Source organism: Phycodurus eques, chromosome 23 (assembly GCF_024500275.1).
Source record: "Phycodurus eques isolate BA_2022a chromosome 23, UOR_Pequ_1.1, whole genome shotgun sequence".
Lineage (NCBI taxonomy): Eukaryota > Metazoa > Chordata > Actinopteri > Syngnathiformes > Syngnathidae > Phycodurus > Phycodurus eques.
This window is the reverse complement of record NC_084547.1, coordinates 1039008-1060559: the sequence shown is the minus strand read 5'-3', so window position 1 is coordinate 1060559 and position 21552 is coordinate 1039008. Positions and strand designations below refer to the sequence as shown.

The following is a 21552-nucleotide window of genomic DNA, read 5'->3' as shown; positions in this document are numbered from 1 at the left end:
ACTGTCAAGTATTAACATGACAGTACTACAGTGATCTATGAAATAAATCTCTCTGGCCCCATCACGTACCTCTAGATCAGTGGTGTCAAACTCATCTTTGTCACATCGTAGTTATGACTTCCGCCGGAGGGCCGCTACGACTGTGAACTCATATGAACGAAACACAACACATTCATGAATAACCAGTTTTGTGCTTGCGTGCCGACTGTGTGGCGCCTCAGCCTTCCCTCCTGCATAAACAACAAATTATAAACTGATCAAAATCATTTTCATGACTTCTAAAAATCATGTTCCAAATGCCGATTGACCACACATCTGGGTGTGAGGTTCATGAGCTCGTTATCCTCCGGGGGACCGAGTGGCCAGCTGCTCGCGAGCTCAGTGTTTGGTCCGAAAATGGCGAGATTATGGGGACAAATGGAACATTTTGCAACATTAATAGAGGCTCGACCGCTTGGCCCGCGGCGCAGAGGCTGCGATACATGTTGCACAACATTCCCCCGCCCGCCTTCGTGCGTGAGCTGCGACTTGGCGGCATGTCCGAGTTGGAGTGGATGTTGAAATGTGTTAGCCCTTTTCTCACTTGTCATGCAAAGCAGGTCTGGAAGCTCTCAATTTGTTGATTTCCAATGGGCGAAGATTGCAAAACCCAATTTGGCAAAGACACAAAAAAAGCTTCTTTAGCTAAGTTTGCAATCGTGGCATGGTTAGGATCGTATCCCAAGCAGGGAATCGGAAATAACCTTTTTGCGCAGTTTGGATTAAAAATAAAATAAAAATACTAAATAAGCACCAACAAGGCTAGCTTGTGTCAGTAACTAGCTGAAGGAGGAGATGAAGTAGGCTTGGAGGTTATTGTCGTCAATTTAATGCGAACTGAAATCTATTAAAAGGGCTTAATTTCTGCATCATTCATCGCACTAAACGCAACCTCCAGGGACAGCACTCATGGCCCGTCTTGGCTATAAGCGAGTTAGATGCAAAAGCAAATGATGACCCAATTTTTATTCATTTATTAATTTATTTTGGGAAATATTATGATTATTTTTTTTAAATAAAACGTAACACTGTGTGAGGACATACGGTACCATCCATCCATTTACAATATGGCTTGTCCGAATTAGGGTCAAGCCTCTCCCAGCTGACTTTGAGCTGATGGAAATTTGCACAATTACAATTTTAGTTACATTTGAAAAATACCCGCAAAACCTCAGATTTTTTTTTTTTTTTTTTTTTTTCATATCATATCACATCCTCCTTCTAAAGCCGACACCTGTGATTGGCTCTCTCGGGTAATGTACCAGTCTGCATGACATAATTTTCCAAATATGACCTCAATGTGCCTCTTTGTGTGTTGTCAGTTTATTTGTGTAAAGAGCAATGGTGTGTTATTTCAAAATAATGATTTATGATTTCCTTTTTTAGAGGAAACATCCAAGGGGCCCTGTTGATGCATTCATTCAAAATGAAGAAAATTAATCAAAATGTCATCAAATATAATTAGTTATATTACTTTGAGAAAATAATTTAAACAGAATACTATAACATACATACATACATTGAAGCATCATTTCATATTTCATGCAGAATAGTGATTTAAGGTCCCATTCCCGAAAGTGAACTCTGCCTAGCAACAACAAAATGGGTACTGATGCTTTTTGCCGTCCAAACAGTGCCCAAAATGTGTGAATGCGGACAAATAACGCCAGAAATCCACAATCAAGAACGATATATTTAAAAAAATACAACAGCGTACAACAAAGAGCAAGAAGATGAGAAGCTGTGCACACCTGTGTGTAATTGCTGATCCAAGCCTCCATACCGGTTCTTCCCTCTGATTTGCCGCTGGCCGGTTACGGTTTTTGTTTGCTGCAGGTGAGTGACACAAAGCCAATGATGTCTTTGTGTTAAATTAAAATAGACAGTATACATATTTACATTGTGGGCGCTTTTGTTACAGTCCCTCTTTTTTGTTTACTGACACAGCATGCTAGCCCTCAGTGCTTATTAAAACTACTGTAGCTGTATACAGATTTGAGGGGCCTGGAATAGGCCAGCAAGACAAATTATTTGACGCATTTTATATTTATTATCATCCGACTTGCGCAATAATACAAAATTGCACGCCTTTGTTGGATTTTGTGCTGTTTTGTTCGTTTTATTTTTTTTTTCTAGTGCCATTCAGAGACTGCGCTGTAGGTGGCACTCGCGATCCGGAAGTAACCCACACTGCGCATGCCCCACACATCAACGTTAACGTAAGTTTACAGACTTTAATTACTTACTTTACGCACTTTAATTACTTTACGTACTTTAATGATACAGTTGTGTAAAATAAATTTTACTATTTAGCACAATAATGTCAGCAGATGATTATATTCACCTGTGCTCTTGTTATTCGTCTTCTTCTTGCTTGTATACCATTAGTCGAATGATTGGCTTTCAGTTGGAATGTTTCTTTCATTAATTATATCGGACGTCACCTGGCTGTGACCATAGGATTTAATTTTATTTTTTTTTAATCCTGAGAAGGTAGAACCCGACAGTGCTGTGCAAAAGTCACCACTTAGCTTTTATTTGATGTTTTAAATTTTTTATATTGACCCTGTTTCACTGTAGTCAGTAACTAATGGGGACACAGAGTAATATTGCACAAATTAAGAATTAATTACAATGCTGCAACCAATTATGTTTCAAACCATCTTGGTGAGTGCGTTGTTTTATTTTTACCGCGTGAGTCTATATGTTACCATTGGAGCCCTCCAACCCACACAATCACGTAAGCATCCATGTCTGTTCTTTTGGTTTTCGTGAACCAGCAAGTCGCATGCTAACTCACAAACACAGTAATATTCAAGAAGCAGTGAGCATAAGATATTAATAAATTTTTAAGTGTGCCGCATTAGCTTGCCCTCGTGTGGCTGGAGTGGGGAAAAGCAATACACGCTCTCTCTCCTCACAACCCCCCACCCCCCCAACACACACACACACACACACACACACACACACACATACACACACACACACATCCTCTTTCTCTCTCCCTCCAAACTCAGGAGCTGTGTGAGTGCATGTCTGTGTTTGTGTGTGCGCGCCGGTGTAAATCTGGCAGCGCGCAGTGGTTGCATTTCCTCGGGAAAAAGCGTGTTTTGCTCTCTGCCCGTCTTCTTCTCGGCGCTCTCATCCAGGCAGCGCTAAAGAGAAGCAGGTACCATGTGTCCGATCCACCCATGCATATAAATATTCTTACTTTCCCCCCTGCTCTTCCCAGGTGTTGGACTTTTGATGATGGCTAATGGAATTCTTCTCTTACAGTTTAAAAACAACAACAACTCATTTTTGGAATAAGAAACGCATTGCTGTTTTCTGACTTGGATGAAAGGGACTCCTCTCGAATTTCCTTAGGAATTAAATCTTAAAGCCCTGGTAAGTAAGACCTCTGGATGCGTTCATTATGAGAGAATTCCAGCATTGATTGTGCCCCCCCCCCCCTCTTTTTAAATGCAGTTACCGAGTGCTTTACCGTTCAACCGCCACGGCGTGTATAGTAAGTGAACACTTTTCTCTGCATCTTGCATCTCGTGTGCGGTGAAGTTGGGACGGGCAATGTTTTGTCCCTCATCACTTATACATCACTTATACCACATGCTATGCACCGTCAACTGCCGATGAATTAAAAGAACAAAGCAGGATGCAGCAAGTGCAACATCTTAACAGGACATGCTGAGAAAAGTTTTTGGACGTTTAAAGAGCGTTTTTTTTTTTATACTGTATGTAGAGCCAATGGCTTGTTATTTACGGCTTCTGAAGAGTAGCGATGGTGTTGAAAGCTGAGATCGGAACAGAAATGTTGGGCAAAGTTGATGGGGAAAGCAGCGAATATAGCGGGGGCAAGTTGTGACAGGGGTGCGAATGAAAAGTGGGCTCCGCTGGTCAACAAAGACCCCCCCCCCCCCACCCCCACCCCGCTGACACTTGAGGTGGCCTTTCACCCTTTAATGTGGCACCCATTTGCTGCCTTGTATGGTGTGAAAATAACCAAGGAGGACAAAACAGTCTTTTTTTTTTTTTCAATTGTGCCTTTCGGGGAACTTTTATCACACCGGGGGGGGGGGGGGGAAGTACCTTGACACAAGACGCAGCAGTATTTGTCAGCTGTGAGAATGGTGACATCATTATGGTACTCACTGATTTCAGAAAAGGGACATAATTCTGTACAGCAGTCAACAGAATCCAATATCCCCCGCCCCCATAATGGAATAATAATAATAACAATAATAGAAAAAAAACCCTCGAATGTCATGATACATTGTTGAATCATGGAATCATTTCCTGGCTTAATCTGTTTCTGGGTCAAACTGTGGCCGATGTGGACACTGCCATGCAAGTGTAAACATAAGTGAAAGACCATATAAAGTTAATTTTAGAGGTGCAACAAGTAATTAATTTATTTAATTAATTAATGGTGATTAATGGATGGTCAAATTAATCAACAACTACTCTGATCGATTAATCCTTTCGAGGCCTTGTGTGACTTAAAATTGTCCAAATTGTCAAAATGTCAGCCTCTCAACAGTAAATATTCTCAGATTTCTGTAGCCCTTCATGAAAGCAGACTGATTATTTTTGTGTTGAATCAAAATAAAACATGTTCAAACATCTGCTTTTACTTCGGAAAACAATGACATTTTTGTCAGTTTTCTGATATGTTCCAGACCAAACCAGGAACTGAATCACAATAATTTTTTTTTGCATTCTATGCAATCAATTTGAAATAATATCCTGTTTTTAAATGGATGGAAATATATATATATTTTTTTTAGATTTTTCAAATAAGTATAATCTTAAATTGCAGCCCCAGTGAATCCAGTAATTTATTTCTAAATACACTAGTGTACATGTTTGAAGATAATTGCTAAAAACATGCAAAGACTGAAAACTACTAATTTGTGGCTTTAAGTTTTTCAGGTTTTGGGGCATGGCTAAAACAGGGCCCAGTGATGCACTTGGGCCCCTGGCACCAGTCGCCCCTCCCCCACTACATAAGAACTTTGATTGCCTATGTTTGCATCGGCGGTTATCCGGCACAATTGCGATGTGACATTATCTAGCTGGCTAGCTATGCCTGCACCCTGAAAATGCTGGCGCCTCGTTGTCTGCCGTAAGTACGCGCACGTCACGCGGAGAAAGGCGAAAGAGATTTTTTATAATTATTATTATTATTTTTTTAAAAGCCCGACATGACAACCAGTGTGTGGAGGGGGCTTCGGGCTGGGGTGATTGCTTTAGAGCGCCTCGTTGTTGCGGCGTGGAAAAGCCCCACGACGACCCAGTGGGAAATATTCCAGCCAGCATTGCATTGTTTCAGTGTATTCAGCGGCCACGCCCAAAGCGGAACATACCTGATGCATAACCTGAAAAACCTTTTACCTCATTTGCCGTATGGAGTCCATTTTAGTTGACCATAAAACTCCAAGTTCTTACTTTGAACAATGTACCCGTAAGAACCACCTTGAAGGCGGTCCAAAGCTCAGGGAGCCAAGCATCCCGGCTGGGATGCTTTTATAACGAGGTTGCGCAGTCAGATAATTAGATCAACCTGGCACGGGGTTTTTTTTTTTTTTTTTTTTTTTCTTTCCCCCCTTTTCTCCCAGGAAACAGTTGATCTGTCCCAAAATAAAGTGTCTGTGTTTGCCAACGTGAAAAAACAAAACAAAACTAAAAAAAAAAATCCTGCTGTCACACCGCTGCTCATTTAGCCAACATATGTGGCTGCCAAATTTAACGCCTCCCTCCAATTTTTTGAAAAAAAAAACCCAACAAAAAAAACAGTGCTCCAGAGTCTGCCTAGCAACAAGTTGCCATGGGAAAGGCTTGTCTTGGAAATTCTGGAAAGTGATTAAATGCAGGGAACAAGTGGCAGTCCCCCTAGACGTGTTTATATTTAATACAGAGCAGTGGTTGTGAAGTGCAAATTAATATATTTGCCCCTGCATTCAGTTTTTTTATAATTTTAAACGTCAGACCAGGAGGGTTAGCCCCTAGTTTGCGCCAAGTGTTTCATAGTTAATACAGAGTCATGTTATGGTATGTTACAAATGACTAAATTTGTCGAATCCGTTCCTGAGCTCCTGCTCGTGATCCCCTTCTATACCCTTTGCCACAAATTCTACCGAGCAACATGTTCAAATTCAAGCAACTGAGTATATGTTACACACAAAAGAAGTATCCTGCCTAACTGATAGGCAGGTCCCTAAGTGCCGCCTGCTGATTTTATTTTTTATTCCCATCTAAATACGCTGACGATGAATATCATCCAGTATTTAACAACCGGATGGTTCCTTGTTTAGTGTGACAAATGTGCAGGCAAAGTTTACCCCCCCCCCCCCACCACCCACCGCCCTCCCGAGTCTCCGAAAATGCTGCGCCCAACGAAAGCGTCACACCTATGCGCGGTTTACGGGTCCGCTCGTAAATCAGACGCTTGTTAAGTTGCGCTACGACAATGTTTGCCTTCCGCAGTAGACATGAACGCTATTACGCGTGATCTATGTGATCCAGCCGCCGAGTGCTCCCCAATTAAAGGATCCGGCCAGTGCATACGCTGCTTCTCTCTCGCTATATAAATTCTGCCGCTGCCGTGACGGGTATGAAGGCAGCGAGGAGTAAGGACTCTCTGCGCACAGCTCGATGCTTGGAACCGAACAAGAGAAATCAATTAGACCCTACTCAGTTGGCGTTCAAGGGAATTGCAGTATGGAAAAGGCTGCAGCGAATCTGAGCATTCTGGGGGAATGAAAGAGTCGTAAGCATACGGGAAAGTGAGTGTGTGCACAGTCGGGTAAAGCAGTGTCTGGAATGTCCATTTTAAATCAATACACCGTTTCTTCCTTGGAAGATCATGGCAAAATGTATTACTGGGAAATTAGGGCATTGCTGTTTATTACAGTAATCCCCTGATATTTACAGGATAGAGGGCCGTATTCTCCTCTTCGCCCGTTCTTTTTTACATGCTTGGGCTTGCGCACTTTTCATCGACTGATTTTTATTTTTTAAAAATGTTTTTATTTTTAATTTTTTCTCTTCTCCATCCAGACGTATGACAAATCTACCGCACGTAAGATGGAAATGAATGCGATAACACCAAGAGGCATGAGTCACTGACAGCTGAGGCTGGCTCCAAATCATGTATACATGGATCTTTCCTGAGACTTGTGAATGTCTTTTAAATCCATGAAAAAGTTGAAGCACACGTTCACTTGGAAAATACCTTGGAAAATGGAGCAGATGTTTAGTTGGCCAGTTGGGATGTGCAGACCGCTCCGACTACACTTAAACTTCTAAGAAGACTTTTTTCTTCTGTAGGAAAAAAATCCAATACAAGTAATTTAATAATATTGAGCACATGAGTGAATGCATGTTTGAAAGTCTATCAATATAAAAGGGAGTGTACCTACCATGCTCGATATCAGTGGTCCCCAACTATTAAATATGCAACTTACAATTATGCCATTACGATGAATGTAATTGTTGTAATTAGTTGGCGTTTCTCTTTAATGGGACGTTCACATCTAAAAGACTCCAAAGGCTGGAAACTTGTCCGCCATAGCTGCACTTTTATGGTGGTTGTCAAGGTTTTTGTCGGCGTGTTAATGCTGACAAGTTGTGATGGATAACAAATTGAGGGATTAATGTTGATGATGAACTTTTTATTGCCATCTGAGTATGACAGAAAATGTAAAGATTGATTGTGGAGTGACAGTGGTGGAAGATGGGATTTATATTTTTCTAAGGCTTAGAACATTGCAATCCCTGCCTAATCCTATGTGTACAGTGAGCTGAAAGGGAGCACACATGTAAACACCCCCATCCCTCGCTCAGCCAGCCCAGCCGGAGCTTCGACGCTCGGCATCATGGGAGAATAACAATGAGGGATTGTGGGAGAGCGGGGATCAGTCTCCCCCGCGACGCTCAGGCCATACTGGGCTCGTCTTTATCTAAGACCCTGGCTTACGCAGCTCAGTTCTGCTAGTTTGGAGATGACAAACCAACGGTACTGAGGAGGAGCGTCTTGGTTCTCCAAACACCCTCCCCTCTGGTCCTGTTACATGGCAGGCCTTGTGATCTCATGTGCACATTTTCACACCACTTGCCGACTTCACAGCATGGCCGTCTTCCTCTTCATGTTCCAACAAGGGGCAGGCTGCGATCTGTCAAAACCTTTGAGCACGCCGTGGAAAGGCCCTCTCGAAATTGCTTAGTTTCGTCGTCTTCCCATTATTCCGGCTAGTAAATCCCTTTTTTGAGGACTCAACTCCTCAGCAAATGTCACGGGTATGCGTATCCTGGTGAAATTAATCGTCTTTTAAGACTTTGGCCGTTTCCAGGCATTCTTAAAAGCAAACTTGTCCTAAAGTATTCCTCCCATTGCGTCGAGATTTGAACGAACGTACTTGACAGATGGGCAGTGCTAAATTGTAAAGATTATGAATTTTTACCACAGCGTGTGGCCGTATCATGAGGACATTTTTGGCGCGCAAAAAAAATAAAAAGAATAAGAAAACTCTACACAGCACCAACTAATGGTGAGAAGCAATATCTCAAAATTACAGGTTTTCTGCAAATGTAGATCCACTCCTTCAAGCAGGTGCAAAATTGATATTCTGGATGAAAAACTCCCAAATAGTCCCCAAATAGCTGTCTGTATTTTGTAAGTTTAAAGAGAGAGCACACCCTTCCATTGTAAGGCTTATACATGCAGTTACATCGACATCACCGCAACCCTGGAAAAGGCCTCAAAAGAGAGTTCTAGAAAGATCAGGTCCCCCCCCAAGGAATATTGTTGTGGGAATACCCAAGATGATAGCAACAGAATACCCAAATAAACTGACAGGGGAAAGAGAGGGGGCAGAAATAAGATGAATGGGGCGCAGCATTCCTGTAGCAATAACTTGGATCGATGTTAAAATTAAATTTGACGCAAAGAGCCTTTAGGCAAAGTGCAATTCATGTCTCTGAGTTTCCCCCCTGGGCATGCCATTCGGGTTAGCAGGAGATGGACAGACGACCAAGCGTTATGGAAAAAGGTAGCGCCTCCAGGGATGGGGAACACCTTCCCTTCACTCCTAATGTACCTCTCCCCTTTGATTGGCTAATATGGTTAGCGCCATGCGTCCCTTATTGGATCATATCAAAGGTCAGAGGAGTCCTGCAGACAAATCAATCTCTCCGTCTGAGGAAGCGTGGAATTGAGGGCGAGACGATCCATCTAGTCGGAATGAAAGTGGGTGAGGATATGGGTTGGGGCGGGGGGTGATGGCAGTGGGCGAGGAAGGTGAGATTGAGCTGTTGACTTGGGGAATGTGATATCCTTCGAGACTTGGTGTTATTTCTTGCAAGTCCGGGGAACGATTCGGTTTATTAAGGTGGCACCAGGCAGACATGATCTGTTCATGTGGTGAATCAAAGTTTAAAGGCAAAAGTTAGGCCAGAACAAGTATTCGTTCAGAGTACTTTTCTATGTGTCAACGCGTAGAACCCAAGTGGTTTTGAAAGCTATCGCAGAGAAGGTGGGATTGGAGCCGACGTCCTTACAGCAAGAACCTCATTGACTTTCGATTCTACCGAATTTGGGGGATGACTGTTGTTCTCCAGATGCAAGAACCCGCTCGATTTGGTGAAGGTAACTGTTCCGTGTCAAAGCCAGTAGCGTATACTCCTCTGGTCGCCTTGCATTCAATAAAAACCAACAGTATCTTTACTCCATTCCGTCACCCCATTTGGATTTGAATGGCCGTTTCCAGAATTCTTCAAAAAAAAAAAAAAAAAACCTTGTCCCTAGAATATTTTTCCCATCGCTGCCAGCATTGAATTACATACTGTAGATTAGTGGTTTCCAAACACTGTGCCGCAGGAAATAATCCAGTTTCTCTTAATTGGGCTGGAAATTGCAATTTATGCACTACAAATAATGCATCTTTGTTCATCTACCAATGCCAGCAACATATAGTGACAGGCAGAACGAAATGCTATTCCACTCGATTGCAGCGCTGTTGGAGATTGCTGTTTTGTTTTTCAATTCCTGTGAGCGTATCAGTTTTGTGGCTAACAGACCCAGATTTCAAGGAGTAGGGAGTGGCAGCGAGAGAGAACACCTCTTCTAGTGGACAATGAGCTCACACTTCAGTTGAAGATGATCAAAAGGTCTTTCGACTCCAACATCCGCTCGCCCGCTCCCGTGCTAATTGCAGACAGTCAGTGAAACATATCTGGCATGGAGAGAGACCGAGAGAGGGGGCGTGGGGGGAGGGGGGGCTGCAGTGGGAGTCAAAGCCGCCTAAGGCCTGAGCCAAAGTGTTTTAAATGGATTACACCAGTGTGTCATTGTGATTACAAGCTCCTCGCAGGGACCACCGCGACATGAATTGAAGTTTATGGCGTTGCAGTGCATCGTTCCCTTCATTTTTTTCCTCCCCCTCTAATCTGCAATAAGTCAAAAAATAAATAAAAAAATGGAAATAAACACAGCATATACTCTCTCCGGTAAGGTTGTCGGTTGTCATTGATTGTGCGAAATTAGTCTGTGATTGATAGTGTCTTAAAGTGATTTTGGAGCGCACTGCTCTGGGTGGAGCAAAAAATGTGGCGTTCCCAGTCAAATCTTGCCTTTCACGCATTCTCCCGTCAGCTTAAGCATATTTCCTCATACGAGGCTAAGAGGCTGTCGTAAGTCACTTGAAGTTTGGATGCAGTTACTATATACCTACATGTACTGATAATATTACAAAAGAGACTTCCTGAAAGTGCGATTAACTGCCACTTTGAGGAAGCTTTTTTTCTTTTTGCTTTCCGCGCGTCCCGACTGGCTGACGACACATCCGCTACATAAGGTATTTTCAAAATTTAAGTGTGCTTAATCTTTTTCACTGATTTCAATGACATTCACAAGTAAGTTTTAGGAAAACCCCCTGTTTCTCCAATTTGAAGCCAGACTCCGCTGTCAATAAATCACACCTCTTTGGTGATTCTTTGTTTGTTCCCAGCTTTCGTGCGGAAAGTCCGCAAAGCCTAGTCACGTAAAAAAGGACTTTCAAGTGTACGTGAGAATATGGCCCATAGCACAAATGTGCTACCGTTGAATCCACGGCCATCCCTGAACTTCTCCTCCTCAAGAGCCAGCTGGATATTAAAGGCTTTTCCGGGCTTCGATATCAGCCAACACGATGCTAATCACTGCACTTGGACCGATGAAAATATGATCTTAACACAATGACCATTATGAGCCCAGCGCAAATTAGCCTTAGCTGGTGGGCAGCGGGGTGACAATGTATTTGCGCTCTCCTTATCCTGCCCCGCCTCGGGTGGCTATTAATCTTCTAGACCGAAAGAAATGAATTCATGCACAGAGGGATTTGTAGGGCTACGGATATGGATTACATTGTCTAACGTTTGAATTGGAGTCTGACTGTAATTCCAGTGGCGTGAGATTAAATTGATGTGATGAACATATCTTCATTGCTCTTATCACAATGACGCGTATATTCCAATAGGAACCCCATAATTCAGTGCAAATTCCGATAAAAATGTGGATAGTCATGCGTTTGAGTCACAATGGAACTCTGACTACAGTGTCTGGCTGTGTCCCACGTGGAACAACAGTGTTTTTCTATTGTTTCTATTAGACTTTACGCCGATTTTATTGGTCTGATCGGTATCTGCCGATAATTAGCATTTTATGCTGATCGGCTTTAATGTCATAATTCGATCAATGACGCAAAAGACATTTACTCAGCGTCGCCATCGTGCACAGTATATTTGAATCCAAAAGCTAGTTTATTTTTAGCCTTGTCGCGTTTCTTTTGACGTAGTACTGTAAATATATGATGACCAATGAAGTTATTTAAAAAAAACAAAATAAATAAATACGTCAGCGGTGTGGAACAGACAACACGTCTGAGACAGACAACACGTAATGCCCAGATCCGACTACAAGACAAATTTGCTCTTTCACGATTGCACTACGTCAGACTACTGCAATAAAATCTTGTATTCCGATACCACCGCATCCGTTTTTTTACGATAATTGGGCTTCATCTTGTCAAATCAAATGTGACTGGATACACTCGTTACCGTGGCGATGACAACAAGAGTGGATCGCGCCGACTGTATTATAAGGACAAAATGGGGGAAAATGTGTTGGGTGTCACCGTTGCTCAGGACAGGAGAGGACGTTCGTTTAAGGCTTGCTTGAGGTATGTTCACGTACTTTGAATACGATACAGCTCGCGAGCAGGCCACAAAACGTTACGTAGCCCAGCAAGCTAGTGGTAACACTGACGGTTGTACCGGCGTTCTGTCGAATCATGCTCTAAAGTTTCACTGTGGGTGAAGTAATTTAATTACAGTAAGTTGGCACCCATTATTTCTCGTCATGTAATGTCGGTTTGACCTCACTGATTAGAATACACGATCTGACTAGAGCAGATGGAGCCGAGGAACATATTTTACAATTAAAAATTCTCACGGCGCACCAGCAAACAAAAATGTCACAAAAAGTGGATACATTAATTACTGTATCTGCTTCCTGCCATCTAATAGAAGACCATTCATTTGTTCTGTCTGTCACTATGCCTCACTGGCATACATAGAGGAACAAAGATACATTATTGTGTACTTAATTGCTCAAAAAAAATATATTTACAAGTATATAGAGTAAATGATCTTGTGATCGGATCGATGATCGGTTATAATTTTTTTTAAAATCGCTTATCGCCCCCAAAAATCCTGATCGTGTAAAGCCTAGTTATATATGTATATGTATATGTGTCCATGGGGTGGAAAAACTGAAGCATTTTCACAATTTCCTTTGAAGACACCTACAACAATGCTAAAAGGAGCTGTAGAAATTTCTGGAAGCATACCTGAATATTGCTTGAAGCACATGTTACTGTTGTATTTATTTGAATTCTTTGTACATTATTGCATTCGTTCAAAAGTGGTTGTACTACCCGACATTTTGAATGGCATTTATTTGGCCGCTGGATATTTGGTTGATTATATTTTTAAAAAATGTATTATATTATCTGTGTAAGACGTTTTTATCAAAAAATAAAGTGAAAATACTATATCAGGATATATATTGTTATCGCAATATAAGCTAGTATGGTCCATCATCTTATGTCCAGTGGCCTGCCCCCCTCCTCCTTTCTCAGTTTCTCAGCAATTTCTGGCAAGTTCTTGCAGTGCCCTACATGTGACAGCAATCTCCCGTATTCTTCATTTTGATGGGGTAGAATTAGTGAATTTCCATTGTAGTGGTAATTAACCACAAAGAAACCTGCACACTACCAAAAGGGCCAATGGAGCATAAATCCGGCACTTGCCTTCCCCTTTATTTTCTTTCGGAGTTGTCCAACTTAGAGAATTTCAAAGCCAAAGAAGAAAATACATGGAGCTCCGCAAGCTGCTCTCCCTGTCGCGTCAGAGAAGACGTGCGAATCTCTCGCTGCATATTCACGCTGCGTCACTTCCACACTCGTCTTTCTCTCCGAAGCGCCTCGTTTGGCTCGAGCACATGACATACGGCAAGCGTCGTGACGTAAGGGGCGGGGAGTAACATCCGGTGTTCAGCGTGGAGCTCACCGTTTATCCCACTGGGCGAATGAATTTTTCATAAACTGGCCCCGGGAGCTTCATAAACGGCGAGTGGGAACGAGTGAGGCGACGGGATGAGATTGCGGCTGTTGTGTGCCGCCCAGGATGCGGAGACACCTGGCGAACAGCAAGCGGCTGCTGCCCTGCCTCGTTCATGTCTGACCCCACTATCCATTTAGCCCTACTTTATGATTACCATAAAACTGTGTTTGAAAAATGTTTTTAAAAAAAATGGCTCCACGGGCCTCCACTTCCATTAGTGGCCTGTTTTCACTGGAAGGGCCCAAGTGTGTCCCCCGGGTGGGGCCCAAACGCTCCCCTTGTCCTCCATAGTCTCTATGCAATCAAGGACTGCGCCAAGTGGACGGCTACACTGATGCTGTTGTTGGCCAAATGGTTATTCATGGCGGCACTGGCGAGATAATAGAAGTGTGAGTATGAGTATTTCCTCACAGAGAGAGCATCCTTGAGAGGTAAAAGCTTTGTGCTGTTGCCGATTTTCACCAGGGCGAAAGGCGCGTGACACCGTTTCCATGGTTCTAGTCAGTGCTCGAGCCGTCGCCGTTCAAAATCGATCTTCAAATGTGATAGATGTGCGTGACAAAACAATTACAACAATAAAGACCTCTGTGTTAAAGTGTGCTCGAGTGTATTGTAATTGTATTTATTTATTTTTCTTTTGGGGTGGTAAATCAACCCTGAAAATGCTTGGTGACGGTTTATCCCCACTTATCCAAGATATTTTTTTGGTTTTAAAAAAAATTTAGTTTTTTTCCTCAATGCCATTATCTGCAGAGTTTCGCTGTTCGTGGTCAGGCCCGGTTCCTATCTGCCGTGCATAGCAGGGGTCCAATGTAATTTGTAGGTTGTTCTTGTTGTGACTTCATGAAGCTATTGGTTTTTGTTTTTGTTTTGTTTTTTAATAAATCTGTTTCACATCCAACCCAGATGTCAACTTATCCTTGGATGCCAGTGAATAGTCATTTCTTTCAATTTACTTCAAACTTTTAAATGATTGAACTGAATCCTGTTGATTTTAATGAATGGGATGCAGAAAAGCAAAATCATTCTGTCAGTTGTAAAGCTTGACTTAGGGGAAAAAGAAAAAGCTTTGTTTTCGGGTCATTTAATCATTTGGGAATGTCGGGCTAATGTCATTTGAATGTTGTCAATTGTGTGGAATTGTTTGGGGCTTTGAAGTCTTGCCCAGGTAGCACGAGAAATAATCAACGAAACACTTTCTTATTCCGGGTGAACTTTTTTTTGAGTCTCAGTTTATGTTTCGAGAAAGTAAAAAGTAAGTCCGACAAATACATTTCCCGCAATCTGCGACCCGACTGATGTTGGCAGCAGTCCTGATTAGCTGCCTGTGATGAACTGCCTTCAAGTGTGGAAATTAGAACGTAAAAGCTACTCCCACAGGAACTTGCGGAAGGTGGGGTGGGAGGGGTGTCATAATATCTCCAGGGTAGGGGGGATAAATCTATTAGAAGCATTATGACAAGCAATCAATGTTGCTTCTTTATTCCCTGTGACGCTCTGTAACGAATACACTCATTAGCGTTAATGCCACCCTGATCTAAATTGAAAGGGCTTTATTTTTAGCCCTGCTGTTCACTGACTCGATATAGTGGCAGGAAAAACAACTATGTGGGATTTGGGGGGGGGGGGGGGGGGACTATTTAATCAATTACCCCCTTGACATTTAAGGCTGTGTCGTTGGTGGGAACTGTACTCGCAGGAGATGCTTTTCCGCAGGCTGACAATAATTGCACAGCAGCGTGACAGCAAATGTGAGCGAGCACCTAAACCCCCCCCCCCAAAAAAAAAAACCAACCAAACAAAAAAAAAACCCTTGCTTGGCTCCCATGACAAATGGTCTGACGCCGCACCTTCCGACTGGGGAAAAAGCACGGGACAACATTCTGCTGCCGGTTGGGTTACACGGCACAGCTTTCCAGATCGATATCAGTCTGCCGATGGCGATGTCTTTGTTCATGCCTCAATCGCCCGCTGCAGTCTCGCACTTCCCGATCCCTTGGCCTAATTGGGGGAATGCTATGCCAGTAATGATTGACCTGACGACTGACCAATGCGCATAAGCCGGGTTTACATGCACACTTTGTTTTTGGTCATTCCGATTTAATTCATTCCAATTGACAAGCTGTGGTCAACTTGTTTACATGTGACGTAATTTATTCCAACACGGTGTGCGCACATCGATGTAAACGTCTCGTCATTTATCAAGATGGAGGTCAGTAGTCTCTTTAGCACAGTAGCTGATATTTCTTTTCACTTTTATCAAAGCAACAGCATGATAAAAACATGTTAGGGCTGCACAATTTATCGAATTTTGATGAATCGAATCGTGATCGATTTTTGGTTGCCACGATTAAATGACCCTGATCGTCTGTGATTTCGTTACATTTAAAATGCGTGCAAATGAAACACTTTTCATATACAGCAGTGCCCGCAACCTAGCCAGCCACCAGGGGGGCGAACACATGGTTAAGGCTGCATTAAGCTCCGGCACTGTAACCCGCTGCCAACTTCAAAATAAAAGTCTAAAATGGCATTGATGTCCAAAGTAGTAATATATGAAGCTTTTATTTTGAAGTTGGATCTCTCAGCCCGTTGGTGGAGAGGTTGGCATGTCACGGCAGGACACTATTAACAGTCGTTGTAGTGGCTGCCTTTACTTCAACATTTCAGCAGTGGTTCGTCAGTCATATGAATGTATTTTATGTATTCCTATTCAGATTTGAAGTATTTAATACAATCCGTGTTAGAGAGTCTCATCATTTGAACAGTGTTGAAAGGAATTTTTGTAGTTGTTAATGCGCTCTGCCCCCCCCCCACCCCTCAACAGCCCCATTATAAAAATGGTTCTGACTGGCTAAGAGTGCCTCGCTGTGCTAATGTTAGCATTATTCTTGTGCGACCGTGCTCGACGTGGCACGCCATCAGATGCCGGTCGGGGATGCGGAGGCTGAAATTAAGCAGAAAGAAAGAGCCATTAGTTGAGAAACGGGAGCAAAGAGGAAGGAATATATTTCAGTGGGGTATGAATTATTCAGCTCTCTCCCAAGACGAGTATGCAAACACATTATTGATGCTTTTGTGCTCTCGTGTCCTCAGTCTAGACATTTTCTCCCAATGTTTCACTTGCATTTGCGCGATGATCATCTCCTCTCTCTCTGTTTTTTTTTTTTTTTTTTTTTTTGTATAACCGACTGCTGATGACCTGGAACACAGAACGAGTGCCAAACTCTGGCGCGGCGATCAAAAAAGAAACGCATGCAACCGTAATGGTTTTGGTTAACATTTAAAATGTGAACTCCTTGGCATGGAGATTCGTCGCGAACTCTACCCATACTTGGAACGAGGCCTCACCTTCAACTGTGGAGCGGTTTTGTGAGTTATGCTGATTGTGTTTGTCGTTATACAGTAATTTCATTGGATATTAAGCGTCTTATAACCCTTAGAAACGTTAATTTAAGAAACACCTCTCTGTACGATACATGTGTTAAATGTAAAAATAGTAAATTAATCCAGTGTTTCCTCGCTATATCGTGGTTCACCTATTGCGGATTCAGTGCATTGCTGGTGAACCTAATGAAGTTTCCTCCTGACGCAACACCAATGATTGATTGGTCATGACTCTTTCATTCTCGCGTCGGTTAGTCAATTATCCGGTCAGTATTCCCTCAGGAGAATATTTGCACATATTACAGCTAATAAAATAAAACAAGCTTTTGGGGAACGCATAATGCAGCAGTACAAATAGCAAAATTAATCAGCCAAAGACAACAAATACACAAAGTACCTTTTTTTTTTGTTTTGTTTTGGGTTTTTTTCTTCCCCCCCCCCCCCCCCCCCCCCACCGCCTCACTGAAGAAACGTTATCATTCAAATGTTTTAGGGAGCGCTTGTGAAGTGCTGTATACTCCAATCAAGGCTAAATATGTACACAGGGCATAGCATTTGTGGACTCCTGTTTTCTGATCTGATTTCAAATTTACATAACAATCGGAGCATAACTACAAAACGGTGGGTTCCAGCCCCTCCTGGCACAGAATATCTTTTTTTTTTTTTTTTTTTTTTTTTTTTTTTTTTTACCCGATTTCAGCGGCATTTGAGGTTATTGCACCAGGAGAAAAGCCGGTGGCGCTGTGATCACGAGCTTTAATGCCACCTCTCCCTGTGAGCCCTATGGGGTCCCAATTTCATCAGCTATATTACACCCCTCATTACCTTCGGAAGAAAGGGGGGGGAAACCGATGGAAGACATTGCTCTTTATGAACTTTTTTTGGCCCTGAGCATGAATATCGTGTGTTTTTTTAAAAAAAAAATATTTTGGGGGATTTTTACTGTCAATCCCTCTCCCAGTCATATGAATTGGAAGGCTTGAACATTAATGGCGTATTGGATATGCGAGCATGAATTAATAATGTAATTTCACTGGGCAAATCTGGTGTTTTATTTTTGAAATGCATATCACCCACCATGTTGGAAGTGTGCTTTAATAACTGTAATGGGGGTGGCAAGGGTTGCAGAGTGGTTTTGTCTTCAAAAGATGAGTTTATCTGATCCTGTATGATGAAAACTACAATTATCTCTTCAAGCAATTTCAGAGCATTTTACTGATCTTTTAAGACCCACAGATTATTGTTTTGTGAAAGTATCAGCCACCAAAAGAAAGAGTAGACTCTCCTCTTTCACGCCCCCCCCCCCCAAAAAAAAAAATAAAAAATAAAAATAAAAATGTTTGGTTCAAGCTTTTTTTTTTCAGTTTGTAATTGGCAGTAGAACATGGATCGGTTTCACCAAAAACAGCAGTTTCTGACCAAACCAGAAACATTGGACTTTTTCACTGCCGTCAGAAACGGTGACTCACTCGAGTTAAATGTCAGCGGCTTTTTTTTACATGCCGTTCTCTATCCATGAACTGCGTCACCTTTGCCCACATACTGTAGCTGCGTAACAACTATACATTACTGCCATCTTTTTTTCCTCCCCGTCAGTCATTCCCACTAGTTGTTATTCACATTGTCACACAAGCTTCGAAACACGTGATTAATTGTAGAACTCCAAATGCTAATTATCCTTGCTCAGTTCCTGGGGTGGCGCCATTCAAACAAATCCGCAGAAAATACGCAAAACAAACACGTAGAGAATAATTTTCTTTGCTATTTTTGGCACCGAGGCGCATTTGTTGGAGTGGCGTCGCTGTCCCGGGTGCTGAAATTCCCTTCTTCGCTTTCCATAGCACCACCTTGCTCACTCGTGACCCTATGAAGCATTGGTTATACAGTGGAATATGACACCCATGAGAATTACATTTGAATTATAATTTCTTTTATTATTATTATTTTTTTTAAATCCCATAAATTCGTAAATAAGCAAGAATAAACCACCAATAAACATTTTCGGGATTGGGTCCCACCCAAAAAAGAAAAAACAAAAAGAAAAAGGAAAAAAAAAAAAAAGGGAAAACATTTGAATAACAAATGAAAAAAATCTGCGAATAGATGAATCCGCAGCTGCTGAACCGTGAGTATGGGGGGGGGTTCAGTCTACATGTTCAGTCTGCATGTCAATCATTACACAGCACTCCAATAATAATTTATCACACGTCTGGCAAAGACTGATTGGTCACATGACCCAGATTTAACATGATTCTAACCATCATCAGCCTCACAACCTCTTGACCCTGTCACTCTGCACTGATTAGCCACTGACACGCTCGTTAGCTTTTGCACAGAGCCCATTTTTTTTCCCCTCCTCCAAGCGATTGTGCTCTTTGGGCCGCAAAAATAAAATGCTGAATGGGCGGCGGGCTAATCCTCCCACCCTCCAGCACAAACTGTTCCCAGCATTCCCGGCGTGCCCGCTCACTTCTCATTCCCGCCGAGCCACAAACCGATCAATGCCCGCTACGGCCTGACTGATGCGAGGCAAAATATCCCTGCCTTGCCTCATTATGCATCGGATTCTTCACGAGCCCTCGCTAGGATTAGGTGCACGTGATGGTGTAAGCAGGAAAGCACAGCTGGAAAAATCGCAAGGTCTATGTCTGCATATCTTATGTTTCCCCATCAAGCCAACATACTGCATTATGTATGAAACTTTAAGTACCATCACAGCTTAGGCATGTTGTAGTCAGCGATAAAGCCTTTGGGATTTGAAATATATTTGTACACCAAAATGCATCACTTGCTTGTTTTGAACAGGAGCCCTCATTGCTCATCACTAAGGTAAAGTGGATGATCACTGGAATATTATTTTTTTTTTTCCCCAAATCAGAGCATGAACATCAAATAAAAATAAAAAATAGTATATGGGAGTTGACACACACATGCCACCATTAAAGTTTTTAACTGCCCAAAAACCAACAACACGTACATTGGGCCCTACCAGAAACATTATTTGCTTTATTCATGTAAATTACTTGATGAAGAAGCTTTATTGATTGTGTGAGCGTGTGCGACACCATAGGATAGTGCTAATGTTGCCATATCCACTGCCCAAACAACAATGGAAAGATCTGCAACTTTATGCAAGGTGTTTTCTCAAGTTAGAAGTGGGGTGAAATATCCAAGTTTGGCAGTCGCAATTTAAGAGCTGCATGACAAAGCTGTTGTAAAAGTCTGTAAAATAAACACACTCGGGTGGCTGTCCCCCCCCACCCCCCAAATGAGTCATTTTGATTGGCTCGCGAAGGCTACGTGCACGGTCATGTGACTGCCTTGTGTCATCTGACTGGTAAATTGGAGTCAAATGACATTAGTGATCCCGTTTGATTGGCGCAACGGGCACCCTATGCGGAAGTCGTAGATGGAGCCTAAAAATAGACGCGCACATGCAAGAATTAATAAATAAAAGTCGCGAACGGCATGTCGATCATTGTAACAGAGTAAAAGTATCGATCCTTCTTTACAGAAATACTCAAGTAAAAGTAAAAAGTATGGTGCATTTAAAGTACTTTGACAACTTCAGTTTATGAAAAAGGTTATTTGAGTAAATGCAACGGAGTAAATGTAGTCTGCTACGACCCACCTCTGGTTGTTTGTTTATATGTGCCCTGCAATTAACTGGCGTCCAGTTCAGGGTGTACCCCGACTCTCGCCCGCAGATAGCTGGGGTAGGCTCTAGCACGCCGGCGACCCTAGTGAGGATAAGCGATACGGAAAATGAATGGATTGATCAAGATTATTTAGCTGTAAGCCACTGCCATTTTGTCAAACTTCTTGTTTGGTTGTCGGTCAAATTGACCCATTCAAAAGAGAGTCAAAAGAGGTTAAATATTTTTTAAATGACTAAAAACAAATTTTTTTTGAATGATTAAACATTGAGTCGGTCATCTTGACTCATGGACATTTTTGGTGTACCAAAGAAACCGACACAAGGGAAGGCCATTTATGTAGTATTATAAAGTTACCCACAATACAATACTGTATGTAGAGTGTGTATTAGCCCAAAAAATCCTGGAAAGCAAAAACGGCTTTTTTTTTTTTTGGGAAAAGTGCGTCCAGCTTTAGCGTTTACGCCCTCATTACCGCATTGATGACGTCTCACCCGCGCCCCCACTGCCCCGCCCACCTCCTTGTGACTGCGAGTTCTCACAGTGAGATGTCATTAAATGTTGCCGTCTAATTACCAAGGTGTCTGAATTTGATTAACGCTAAAAGACACGGAAAAAGAGAGGCGCGACGAGAAACGGAACTTGTGGTTTCTGGAAATATATACACACACACACACACACACACACACACACACACACACACATATATATATATATATATATATATATATATATATATATATATATATATATATATATATATATATGTGTATGGATGTATATGAATTATGAATGTAAATAATAAAATAATAAG

At 42.2% G+C, this 21552-nt stretch overlaps 1 long non-coding RNA gene across 1 annotated transcript in view; it reads left to right on the top strand.

The window, feature by feature from the left end:
• The first annotated feature begins 3064 nt into the window (after nucleotides 1-3064).
• LOC133398017 (uncharacterized) overlaps nucleotides 3065-21552 on the top strand; it is a 72980-nt gene continuing 54492 nt past the window's right edge. The window contains exons 1-3 of the long non-coding RNA XR_009767738.1: nucleotides 3065-3208; nucleotides 3316-3426; nucleotides 3508-3547. This is a non-coding gene — a long non-coding RNA (uncharacterized LOC133398017). The remainder of the gene's footprint in view (nucleotides 3209-3315; nucleotides 3427-3507; nucleotides 3548-21552) is intronic.